At 40.9% G+C, this 12,042-nt stretch overlaps 1 long non-coding RNA gene across 1 annotated transcript; it reads right to left on the reverse strand.

The window, feature by feature from the left end:
• Positions 1-3,819: 3,819 nt before the first annotated feature.
• LOC117513352 lies at positions 3,820-8,365 on the reverse strand. The gene is made up of 3 exons (XR_004561577.1): positions 8,285-8,365; positions 6,170-6,179; positions 3,820-3,832 (listed from the first exon to the last, which is right to left on the reverse strand). It is a non-coding gene; the product is annotated as an uncharacterized LOC117513352 (long non-coding RNA).
• Between the last annotated feature and the right edge of the window lie 3,677 nt (positions 8,366-12,042).

Consider the following 12,042-nt stretch of genomic DNA (forward strand, 5'->3'; position numbering starts at 1 on the left):
GCCCTCTCGTGCCTGAAGCCCGCACTTCAGGCAGGGCGCCCTCTGGTGGTGGGCCAGCAGTACCTCCTCTTCTGGCGGCCCACACAACAGAAAGGGTGACTATAAAGTGAGTTTTGGCAAAACCGGTATCATTGTCATGTTGAGGTGGCAGAGGGTTGTTGTCGGCAGCTGGGAAAAGTAACTAAAAAAGTAACTAGTAATCTAACTTAGTTACTTTTACAGTTGAGTAATCAGTAAAGTAACTAAGTTACTTTTTCAAGGAGTAATCAGTAATTGGATTACTTTTTCAAAGTAACTGTGGCAACACTGCATTTAACCAGGGGTCGGATTTTGATTTCCTGGATTTGCAGCGCATCGGTGCAACAGAGTCCAAAATTACTGTGCATGTAGAGTGGAAAGAAGAAAGGATGTTATCTGGGAGTAATGGAGAAACCAGTCCATTCATGGCATAAAACTGAGAGTCCATGAAGGCAGCAGCAAAGTCCCCCGCTGTCGAGGAGGTGACCAAACGGCGGCGAGAGACAGGAACAAGTGGCTTACTAGCAGATGGAGGAGCAATAAATTCAAAAATAACAGGAAAGTGATCTGAAATAGCAATGTCTGATATGTCCTTAAGTGAAACTGAGAGCCCAAAAGAAATAACCAGGTCTAAGGTGTGTCCAAGATTATGTGTTGGTCCATCCACAACTTGTGTTAGACCAAAAGAGTTCAGGAGGCTTTTAAAATCATCAGCCAGCTGATTACAAGGAAAACAGATATGAATATTAAAATCACCACAGACCAAAAATTTATCATATTTTGGGATAAAATCTGCCAGAAACTCAGAAAACTCCTGAATAAAATCCTTATTAAATTTTGGTGAACGATAAACAACAGCACAGAGCACAGGACAGTCGAACTCCATCACAAACAACTGAAGTTCAAAAGTGGAGTAGCCTTAGAAGATAAAAATCGGCATTTAAAGCTGTCTTTAAAAACCGTGGCCACACCCCCGCCTCTACCTGATGCTCGGGGGAGCTGAAAAATGAGCAGCCGGGGGGGAGGAGCCCAGAAAAGGCGCTATTTTCACCTGGTTTCAACCAGGTCTCCGTTAACAGGAGAAAGTCCAGATCACGACTGGAGAAAAAGTCATTCAAAATGAAAGTCTTACTTGTGAGTGACCTTGTGCCACACGGACTGAACGCACGTCAGTCTGCTGCGAGACACGACTGAGTGGGCGCAGGTTCTCCTGCACGCAGCCACGACTGCAGCTCCTCACAGGATGGCGACGCGGAAGTGGAGACCCGGCACCCCGGACAACCGGCCGGAGCCACCGATAGCGAAAAGTCAGGGAACGCCGCACGTCGTAGCCGTCATATGGTGTGAAGAATCCAGCTATGAACTGTCGTGGAGCATGTTTGCAGGAAACAGCCAGGCACACTCTGAGCCGAACACGGACTCCTCCTCTCTTCCCGCGTCCTCTGCAGCGCAGACGCGGAGGCAACATGCCAAGCGGCCGGCATAGAAAGTCCGGTACGGACGCTAAGACAGGCGGCGGGGGCAGCCGCGTCCCTGGCCGTCCACCCGAGCCAGGAACAGCGAAATTCTCCAGCGAAGCCCGAATGCTGTTAAGAGTCTGGCAATCATACACCAGGAGCGGTGACACATTCCACGCAACAAAGTGCAAGAACAATAAAAACGACACTAAAAGAAGCGAGTGCCGACGGCAGGCCACATACAACGGTGCCATCTTGACACCATCTTGACAAAATTTACGAGGTCTATTAGAAAAGTATCCGACCTTATTATTTTTTTCAAAAACCATATGGATTTGAATCACGTGTGATTACATCAGACATGCTTGAACCCTCGTGGGCATGCGAGAGTTTTTTCATGCCTGTCGGTTATGTCATTCGCCTGTGGGCAGTCTTTGAGTGAGGAGTGGCCCACCCTCTCGTCGTTTTTTCATTGTTTAGGAATGGCTCAGAGACTGCTGCTTTGTTTGATAAAAAATTTTTCAAAACTGTAAGGCACAACTAAGTGGACACCATTCGATAAATTCAGCTGGTTTTAACGGCTGATGAGAGATTTTGGTCTGTAACTGTCGCTTTAAGGACGGCCCACGGCGCCTGACGGCGATCTGCGCTTCGAGGCGGCAGCGTCTCACCGTTTCAAGTTGAAAACTTGCACATTTCAGGCTCTTCAAGTTGTCAGAGAACAGAGAACTTTCAGAAGAAGTCGGCATGAGGAGTTTATTCGGACATTCCATTGTTAACGGACATTTTGTAATGAAAGAACGTGCGGGCAGAGTCGCATGTCGGGCCGGACCTGACCGCGGGGGTCACAATCAATCAATCAATTTTATTTATATAGCGCCAAATCACAACAAACAGTTGCCCCAAGGCGCTTTATATTGTAAGGCAAGGCCATACAATAATTACGTAAAAACCCCAACGGTCAAATAGGTGCAATAGGAAAAACACCTCCGTTGGAAACCTTAACAGGCAAGTTGGAACATGCCCAAGCTGTTAAACAATTTCTCAGTTACTCACTTGTTGAAAGCCATCAAAAGCCGCCTGAATTTTACAAATGGTTTTCAACACGGAGGTGTTTTTCCTGTCGCGGTGCACACAGATTTGCCGAGTCGTCACGGAAACGACTCAGCGAATTTGCACGCACGTCTTTCATTACAAAATGTCCTTAAACAGTAGAATGTCCTCATGCCGGCCTCTTCTGAATCTTCTCTGTTCTCTCACGACGTCCTGGGTGAATTAAGCCTTAAATTAGGATGTTTTCAGGTCGAAAACAGGCCGACGACGGCGCCTGGAAGCGCTGCACGACGTCCCGCGTGGGAAGTCCTTACACCGACAGAAACACCCCATAATCTCTCATCAGCCGTTAAACTTTTCACCGAAAACCAGCTTAATTTCTCGAATAGTGTCCACTCGGATATTCCTCACAGGTGCAGAAAAAATGTTGATAAAGCAACGCACACCGTCTCGAGCAGCGTGTGAAACAAAGGAATTCAGCCAATGAGGGCGGGATCAACATCTCACTTCAAGGTCTGCCCACAGGGAAATGAACGTCACCGACGCTGGTGAAAAAACTCATGCATGCGCACGAGGGTTCAAGCATGATTGGTGTATCGCACGTCATTCAAAATCCCATATAGTTAAAAAAAAATAAAAGGGTCGGTTTATTATCTAATAGACCAGTAGTGTTACCATTAAATGTTGCATTCATGTATTCTGTTGGAAATAAAATAAACATGAACAAAACAACAACTAAGGCAAGTTGCTCCTTGAATTATGTTGCAGTTTGGCAGCTGATTCTAGATGTCGAATTTTGAGAGCAGCTTAAAAATACATGAATAAATATAATAATAAAAAACAGATATTCAAAAGTTTATAACTGTTATCACACAACAGCACTGCAGCTGCAGGATTATTGTCAAATATTTAAAGCAATCTGTCCAGAATATGTGACAAAATCCCAGTGCATGCATTTTTCAGTACACCACAGGCAAAAAAACGTATTATAAAAACTCAAACGCACAAAATGTCAAATTTGTCAGCAGCGCTAGGTACTGTTTTTATCCTGTTATCTTTAGTGTATCTCCGTTCTTCCTTCTCTTTTTTTTTTCTTTCTTCCGTTGCTGTGTTCACTCTGCAGCTCTGATGTGAGCGATGGACGAAGGTTGTGACACCTTCACAGGTGACGTGTTAGAGCGCCCCCCTCTTGTCCACATCAACTGTAGTGCAGTGTGACCCTGACCCTTTGCACTTTGTCCCTCTCTCTCACAGTGATGGTGCAGCATGATTATAAACCTCATGATATTAGAGCTCTGTTTACTCTGCAGATGTTTCCTTCTTTATGGTTTTTACACCATGAGTTCAATAATATCTTCATAAATACGCTTAAGAAAATCGCAGTCCTTTTCTACACTGTACAAAGCTGCTGTTTATTCCTTTTGTATTTCCTGTTCTCATTCTCCTCCTCTGTGGTTTTTATATGACCTCATCTCGTGCTGCAGTTTGATTGGTCGGTCCACAGTTATGATGATATAGTCTCTCTGTTGTTATTTTCAGTGCTTTGTCCGACATAGTGCAGACAGATGGAGCCTGAAGCTCTGCACAGACTTCACAGTGAGCCCACAGGAACAGGATTCTTTCTATTTGTTGTTGTACAGTACATTTCGTTTGTTTTTTGTTTTTCTTGCATTTTTTCCCTTTCCATTTTTTCCTCTCTTCTGTGCTTCTTTTAACATTTTTTTTTTTCATTTTGTGCCACACTTCAAGATTTTGCAAACCCTTTGTGTTGATGAACATTCAGACTTTTGTTATTACTGTTTTGAATTCTTTTGCAGTAAAATTCAAAGTAAAATACTTCATACAGTAGCAAGAAAATATTTAGGTACCATTGGGGCATTTTTTGTGACTTGTGATTTTTTTTAAGTAATGTATTAGAAAAGGATTTTCTTGTTTTTTAAACTGCATTTTGAGCTATAATATAGAAGCCTATAATGCCTTCAGAGTTTGCCATGGTGTCTTGGTGACTTCCTTCACTTGTCTCCTTGCACACTCCCTCAGTTTTGGAGAAACTCCCTCCTTGAGACAGATTTTCCATACAGTATAATGCTGTTCAGATTTCTTACAGATTGAGGTAAATGAAGTCCAAAACTTATTCAGTGACATGGAAACATTCTGTATTCATGCCTTCACTTGTCTAAAAAACGGCTGTAAAAGTGATGCTTGTCTACACATAGGCATTCTGTTATTTTCACTTTGATATTTTAATGTACTTTATATCATGTGGTAGTGATCTCTTGTCACTTTAAGTTTAAAGGGAATATGTATAGAATTGGAATAAAGAGAAGCTTGAAATATTTTTCTTTAATTTGATGTCATAAAAAATATGTAAAATCCAAAGGATGTCCAAACTTTACCCCTTTTCATGCCTATACTGTATAGTCATCATTGCCGTACAGTGTATACATTATTATTTTCCACAATGTTTAAAGCCAAGAAATTATTTGAAATTAGCACTGACACTTCTGATTACCTACTGTAACTAAATAACTATGCATTTGAATGAATACTGTATTATCTTAAAATGTGACCGATGCCACTGTCTGTACTTTTGAGCTCTGAAACAGAGACTGTAGCATCATCGTGCCTCCTTGTGCACAGCGCAGCACAGTGAAGGGCATTTTATGGAATAATACAAACTGCCTTTGCATTTGCCTAAATTTTTGTATTAGAAATTATTTTCAATGAGTGATGTATTGATGGTCTATTTATCTGCTTCTTTGTTAATTTATTTCAAAAGTATTTGGTTTTAGATATAATAATAAACACAGTCCTCTTTCTTATCTAACATTTTGTCCTTGAGATTGCTTTTATTTATATATATATATACTAGCTGAATTACCTGTTCTAACGCACGCGTAACAGAGAAGAATTTTAGCCATGTCATTGTATATTTCATGTCACTTTAGTTAAGGTGTAGTAAGTTGCATTGCATTGTGTGTATGTTTGTCATCATTAATTTTCATAGAGCATTTTGTGACATTCATGAGACTTAAGTGAATGATACAAAGGTGATAGCATGTCATATCATGGCAATGCTGTGGGATATATAATGAATGTTCTTAGTGTTTCTGCAGATGTTTCCCCAGCTCTATTACATTTCATCCGTTTAGCACTAGGGGTTTTATGACCTAACGCCTCCTGCTTCTTGGGAGGCATTTCGGAAGTTTGCATGTTGTACACAGCAGGTACATTTTAAGTAAAAAAATGCACACCTTAACTCACATGCAGTGTGCAACTGGCCCGTTCAGTTTCTATTAAAGTACGCCCTCACCAACCGCTACAACGTAGTAAGGTGTGATGCTGCTACCTGACCTGAGTACCATTTGAACTGTGAAAATAAGGGCTCTCGTGAGCGGGTCGTGATCTAATATATAAGGCTGACCGTGTGTGGTGTGTTTGTGTGTGTTTGCGCACGTACGCTTTCGCCCTTGGTGCCCCCAGTCACCAGGTTTGGTGACGAGTGTCAATTGCGAACACACATCGTGCCACATACGTACATAGATTACCTTTATATATATAGATGATGTGTAACTAGATAGCAACATCCTGTATCAATGAGGAAAGTACATTATGCTTCATTACAGCAACTTAGGTTTGACCATTGATATGCTCAAGGTCAAATACAACGTTGTATGTTATAAGCCCATATATGACTTCCTGTCATTGACTAATAGTACTATGGATCTATCTGTTATTGATGAGCCACTATAATAATCAAAGCTTGAGCAACCTTGAGTTTGACCCTTAAGATCAAATGTAGTGATACATTTTGAGAGGCCCCATATGGCTTCAAAGGCAACGTTACTTCAGAGGAGGCATGCATTATTATTACCCTGCACATTGGCAAAGCAGAAATACAGTGAGGAAAATAAGTATTTGAACACCCTGCAATTTTGCAAGTTCTTCCACTTAGAAATCATGGAGGGGTCTGAAATTTTCTTAGGTGCATGTCCACTGTGAGGAGACAATCTAAAAAAAAAAAAAATCGGAAATCACAATGTATGATTTTTTAAATAATTTATTTGTATGTTACTGCTGCAAATAAGTATTTGAACACCTGTGAAAATCAATGTTAATATTCGGTACAGTAGCCTTTGTTTGCAATTACAGAGGTCAGACGTTTCCTGTAGTTTTCACCAGGTTTCACACACTGCAGCAGGGATTTGGTTCAGTCCTCCACACAGATCTCTCCAGATCTTTCAGGTTGGAGTTTCAGCTCCCTCAAAGATTTTCTATTGAGTTCAGGTCTGGAGACTGGACAGGCCACTCCAGGACCTTGAATGCTTCTTACAGAGCCCCTCCTAGTTGCCCTGGCTGTGTGTTTGGGTCATTGTCATGCTGGAAGACCCAGCCATGACCCATCTTCAATGCTCTTACTGAGGGAAGGAGGTTGTTTGCCAAAATCTTGCAGTACACGACCTCATCCATCCTCCCTTCAAAACGGTGCAGTCGTCCTGTCCCCTTTGCAGAAGAGCACCCCCAGAGTATGATGTTTCCACCCCCATGCTTCACGGTTGGGATGGTTTTCTTGGGGTTGTTCTCATCCTCTAAACATGGTAAGTGGAGTTGATTCCAAAAAGCTCTATTCTGGTCTCATCTGACCACATGACCTTCTCCCATGCCTCCTCTGGATCATCCAGATGGTCCCTGGTGAACTTCAAACGGGCCTGGACATGTGCTGGCTTGAGCAGGGGGACCTTGTTGCCCTGCAGGATTTTAAATCATGACAGCATCATGTGTTACTAATGTAATCTTTGTGACTGTGGTCCCAGCTCTCTTCAGCTCATTGACCAGGTCCACCTGTGTAGTTATGAGCTTTCTCAGAATCATCCATACCCCACAAAGTGAGATCTTGCATGGAATCCCAGACCGAGGGAGATGACAGTCATCTTGTGTTTCTTCCACTTTCTAATAAATAATCATAGAGTTGTTGTCTTCTACCAAGATGCTTGCCTGTTGTCCTGTAGTCCATCCAGCCTTGTGCAGGTCTACAGTTTTGTCCCTGGTGTCCTTAGACAGCTCTTTGGTCTTGGCTATGGTGTACAGGTTGGAGTGTGATTGAGTGTGTGAACAGGCGTCTTTTATACAGGTAACAAGTTCAAACAGGTGCAATTAATACAGGTAAAGTGTGCTGAATAAGAGGGCTTCTTAAAGAAAAATTAACAGGTCTGTGTGAGCCAGAATTCTTGCTGGTTGGTAGGTGTTCAAATACTTATTTGCAGCAGTAATATACTGTACAAATAAATTATTAAAAAAATCATACATTGTGATTTCCGGATTTTTTTTTTTTTTTTAGATTATGTCTCTCACAGTGGACATGCACCTAAGATGAAAATTTCAGACCCCTCCATGATTTCTAAGTGGGAGAACGTGCAAAACCACAGGGTGTTCAAATACTTATTTTCCTCACTGCGTGCTTTCAGTGGTGTGTGTGTGTCTGTGGAAAAGACGGCTGGATGAATTTCCTTCAACCATGATGGGAATATTACTTGGATAGATATCTAGATGTGTTTAGGTTTTGGAGTAGTTTGGTCAAAGGCCAAGAAAAACATGATCCAGAAATATTTTATTTTGTATAGTTCAACAATCAAAAACCCTAGATCAGTATTTCAGATCAAGGACCTCTTAATAATAAGAAAAAAATCTTGTTGACCACAAAACTCTGCAAATATCCAAAAATAATCGGCCTGCTTACCACTCCAACAGTGTATTACTATCTATTAGACTTTGGAGTTGTTTTTCAGCAGTTTGAGAAACATGTTAAGTTAGAATATGATATTGATTTAAAATGTGATATTTTGCCAATATACTCACAGAGCACTAGGGTTGCTCAAGGACCACCAGTGGTCCACAAACCACTGTGTCAAAGGTCTGGCCTCGATGGATGTTCAAAACTACCGTATGTATTAATCAGTGAGACAGGTTCGAATCAACACAGGCTTGAAAAGATGAAACCGAATCAAACTACTTTCTTTGTAGTGCAGCAGCTAAAAGCATATTTAGAGCAAAATCGTGCAAATGGTGATACAAGCACCAAAGTTGGCACAAATACTCCTTAGACATTACTCTTTTGAACAAACCGACTGGCCACTTGAATTTTCAATAGACGGTCAGGTAGGGGTCAATTGAAGAATTACACAGGGGTTAAAATTGAAAATGCTCAAATCATATTGAAAGCTACACCACATTAGTTGTCTGATCGTAAAGATTCCAAAAAGTATAGTTTGGACTATCTATGACTGAATGTTATGGAGTTATGGTGTAAAAACAGCAAAAATGGTGACGAAGGTCAGTGTCAGTTTGTACAGGGGTCAAAAGTTAAAGCTGCTCTAATTTTGGTAAAACATGATGCAAATTATTAGTTGGGTTAACAGGGTTTTAAAAAGGAATAGTTTGGACCATGTATCATGCTTAGTTATCATGTTATGGGGTAACATATGTCACATGTCAATCAATCAATCAATTTTATTTATATAGCGCCAAATCACAACAAACAGTTGCCCCAAGGCGCTTTATATTGTAAGGCAAGGCCATACAATAATTATGTAAAAACCCCAACGGTCAAAATGACCCCCTGTGAGCAAGCACTTGGCGACAGTGGGAAGGAAAAACTCCCTTTTAACAGGAAGAAACCTCCAGCAGAACCAGGCTCAGGGAGGGGCAGTCTTCTGCTGGGACTGGTTGGGGCTGAGGGAGAGAACCAGGAAAAAGACATGCTGTGGAGGGGAGCAGACATCAATCACTAATAATTAAATGCAGAGTGGTGCATACAGAGCAAAAGGAGAAAGAAACACTCAGTGCATCATGGGAACCCCCCAGCAGTCTAAGTCTATAGCAGCATAACTAAAGGATGGTTCAGGGTCACCTGATCCAGCCCTAACTATAAGCTTAGCAAAAAGGAAAGTTTTAAGCCTAATCTTAAAAGTAGAGAGGGTGTCTGTCTCCCTGATCTGAATTGGGAGCTGGTTCCACAGGAGAGGAGCCTGAAAGCTGAAGGCTCTGCCTCCCATTCTACTCTTACAAACCCTAGGAACTACAAGTAAGCCTGCAGTCTGAGAGCGAAGCACTCTATTGGGGTGATATGGTACTATGAGGTCCCTAAGATAAGATGGGACCTGATTATTCAAAACCTTATAAGTAAGAAGAAGAATTTTAAATTCTGTTCTAGAATTAACAGGAAGCCAATGAAGAGAGGCCAATATGTGTGAGATATGCTCTCTCCTTCTAGTCCCCGTTAGTACTCTAGCTGCAGCATTTTGAATTAACTGAAGGCTTTTTAGGGAACTTTTAGGACAACCTGATAATAATGAATTACAATAGTCCAGCTAGAGGAAATAAATGCATGAATTAGTTTTTCAGCATCACTCTGAGACAAGACCTTTCTGATTTTAGAGATATTGCGTAATGCAAAAAAGCAGTCCTACATATTTGTTTAATATGCGCTTTGAATGACATATCCTGATCAAAAATGACTCCAAGATTTCTCACAGTATTACTAGAGGTCAGGGTAATGCCATCCAGAGTAAGGATCTGGTTAGACACCATGTTTCTAAGATTTGTGGGGCCAAGTACAATAACTTCAGTTTTATCTGAGTTTAAAAGCAGGAAATTAGAGGTCATCCATGTCTTTATGTCTGTAAGACAATCCTGCAGTTTAGCTAATTGGTGTGTGTCCTCTGGCTTCATGGATAGATAAAGCTGGGTATCATCTGCGTAACAATGAAAATTTAAGCAATACCGTCTAATAATACTGCCTAAGGGAAGCATGTATAAAGTGAATAAAATTGGTCCTAGCACAGAACCTTGTGGAACTCCATAATTAACCTTAGTCTGTGAAGAAGATTCCCCATTTACATGAACAAATTGTAATCTATTAGACAAATATGATTCAAACCACCGCAGCGCAGTGCCTTTAATACCTATGGCATGCTCTAATCTCTGTAATAAATTTTATGGTCAACAGTATCAGAAGCAGCACTGAGGTCTAACAGAACAAGCACAGAGATGAGTCCACTGTCCGAGGCCATAAGAGATCATTTGTAACCTTCACTAATGCTGTTCTGTACTATGATGAATTCTAAAACCTGACTGAAACTCTTCAAATAGACCATTCCTCTGCAGATGATCAGTTAGCTGTTTTACAACTACCCTTTCAAGACTTTTTGAGAGAAAAGGAAGGTTGGAGATTGGCCTATAATTAGCTAAGATAGCTGGGTCAAGTGATGGCTTTTAAGTAATGGTTTAATTACTGCCACCTTAAAAGCCTGTGGTACATAGCCAACTAACAAAGACAGATTGATCATATTTAAGATCGAAGCATTAAATAATGGTAGGGCTTCCTTGAGCAGCCTGGTAGGAATGGGGTCTAATAAACATGTTGATGGTTTGGATGAAGTAACTAATGAAAATAACTCAGACAGAACAATCGGAGAGAAAGAGTCTAACCAAATACCGGCATCACTGAAAGCAGCCAAAGATAACGATACGTCTTTGGGATGGTTATGAGTAATTTTTTCTCTAATAGTTAAAATTTTGTTAGCAAAGAAAGTCATGAAGTCATTACTAGTTAAAGTTAATGGAATACTCAGCTCAATAGAGCTCTGACTCTTTGTCAGCCTGGCTACAGTGCTGAAAAGAAACCTGGGGTTGTTCTTATTTTCTTCAATTAGTGATGAGTAGAAAGATGTCCTAGCTTTACGGAGGGCTTTTTTATAGAGCAACAGACTCTTTTTCCAGGCTAAGTGAAGATCTTCTAAATTAGTGAGACGCCATTTCCTCTCTAACTTACGGGATATCTGCTTTAAGCTACGAGTTTGTGAGTTATACCACGGAGTCAGACACTTCTGATTTAAAGCTCTCTTTTTCAGAGGAGCTACAGCATCCAAAGTTGTCTTCAATGAGGATGTAAAACTATTGACGAGATACTCTATCTCCCTTACAGAGTTTAGGTAGCTACTCTGCACTGTGTTGGTATATGGCATTAGAGAACATAAAGAAGGAATCATATCCTTAAACCTAGTTACAGCGCTTTCTGAAAGACTTCTAGTGTAATGAAACTTATTCCCCACTGCTGAGTAGTCCATCAGAGTAAATGTAAATGTTATTAAGAAATGATCAGACAGAAGGGAGTTTTCAGGGAATACTGTTAAGTCTTCTATTTCCATACCATAAGTCAGAACAAGATCTAAGATATGATTAAAGTTGTGGGTGGACTCATTTACTTTTTGAGCAAAGCCAATAGAGTCCAATAATAGATTAATGCAGTGTTGAGGCTGTCATTCTCAGCATCTGTGTGGATGTTAAAATCGCCCACTATAATTATCTTATCTGAGCTAAGCACTAAGTCAGACAAAAGGTCTGAAAATTCACAGAGAAACTCACAGTAACGACCAGGTGGACGATAGATAATAACAAATAAAACTGGTTTTTGGGACTTCCAATTTGGATGGACAAGACTAAGAGACAAGCTTTC

Source organism: Thalassophryne amazonica, chromosome 7, assembly GCF_902500255.1.
Source record: "Thalassophryne amazonica chromosome 7, fThaAma1.1, whole genome shotgun sequence".
Lineage (NCBI taxonomy): Eukaryota > Metazoa > Chordata > Actinopteri > Batrachoidiformes > Batrachoididae > Thalassophryne > Thalassophryne amazonica.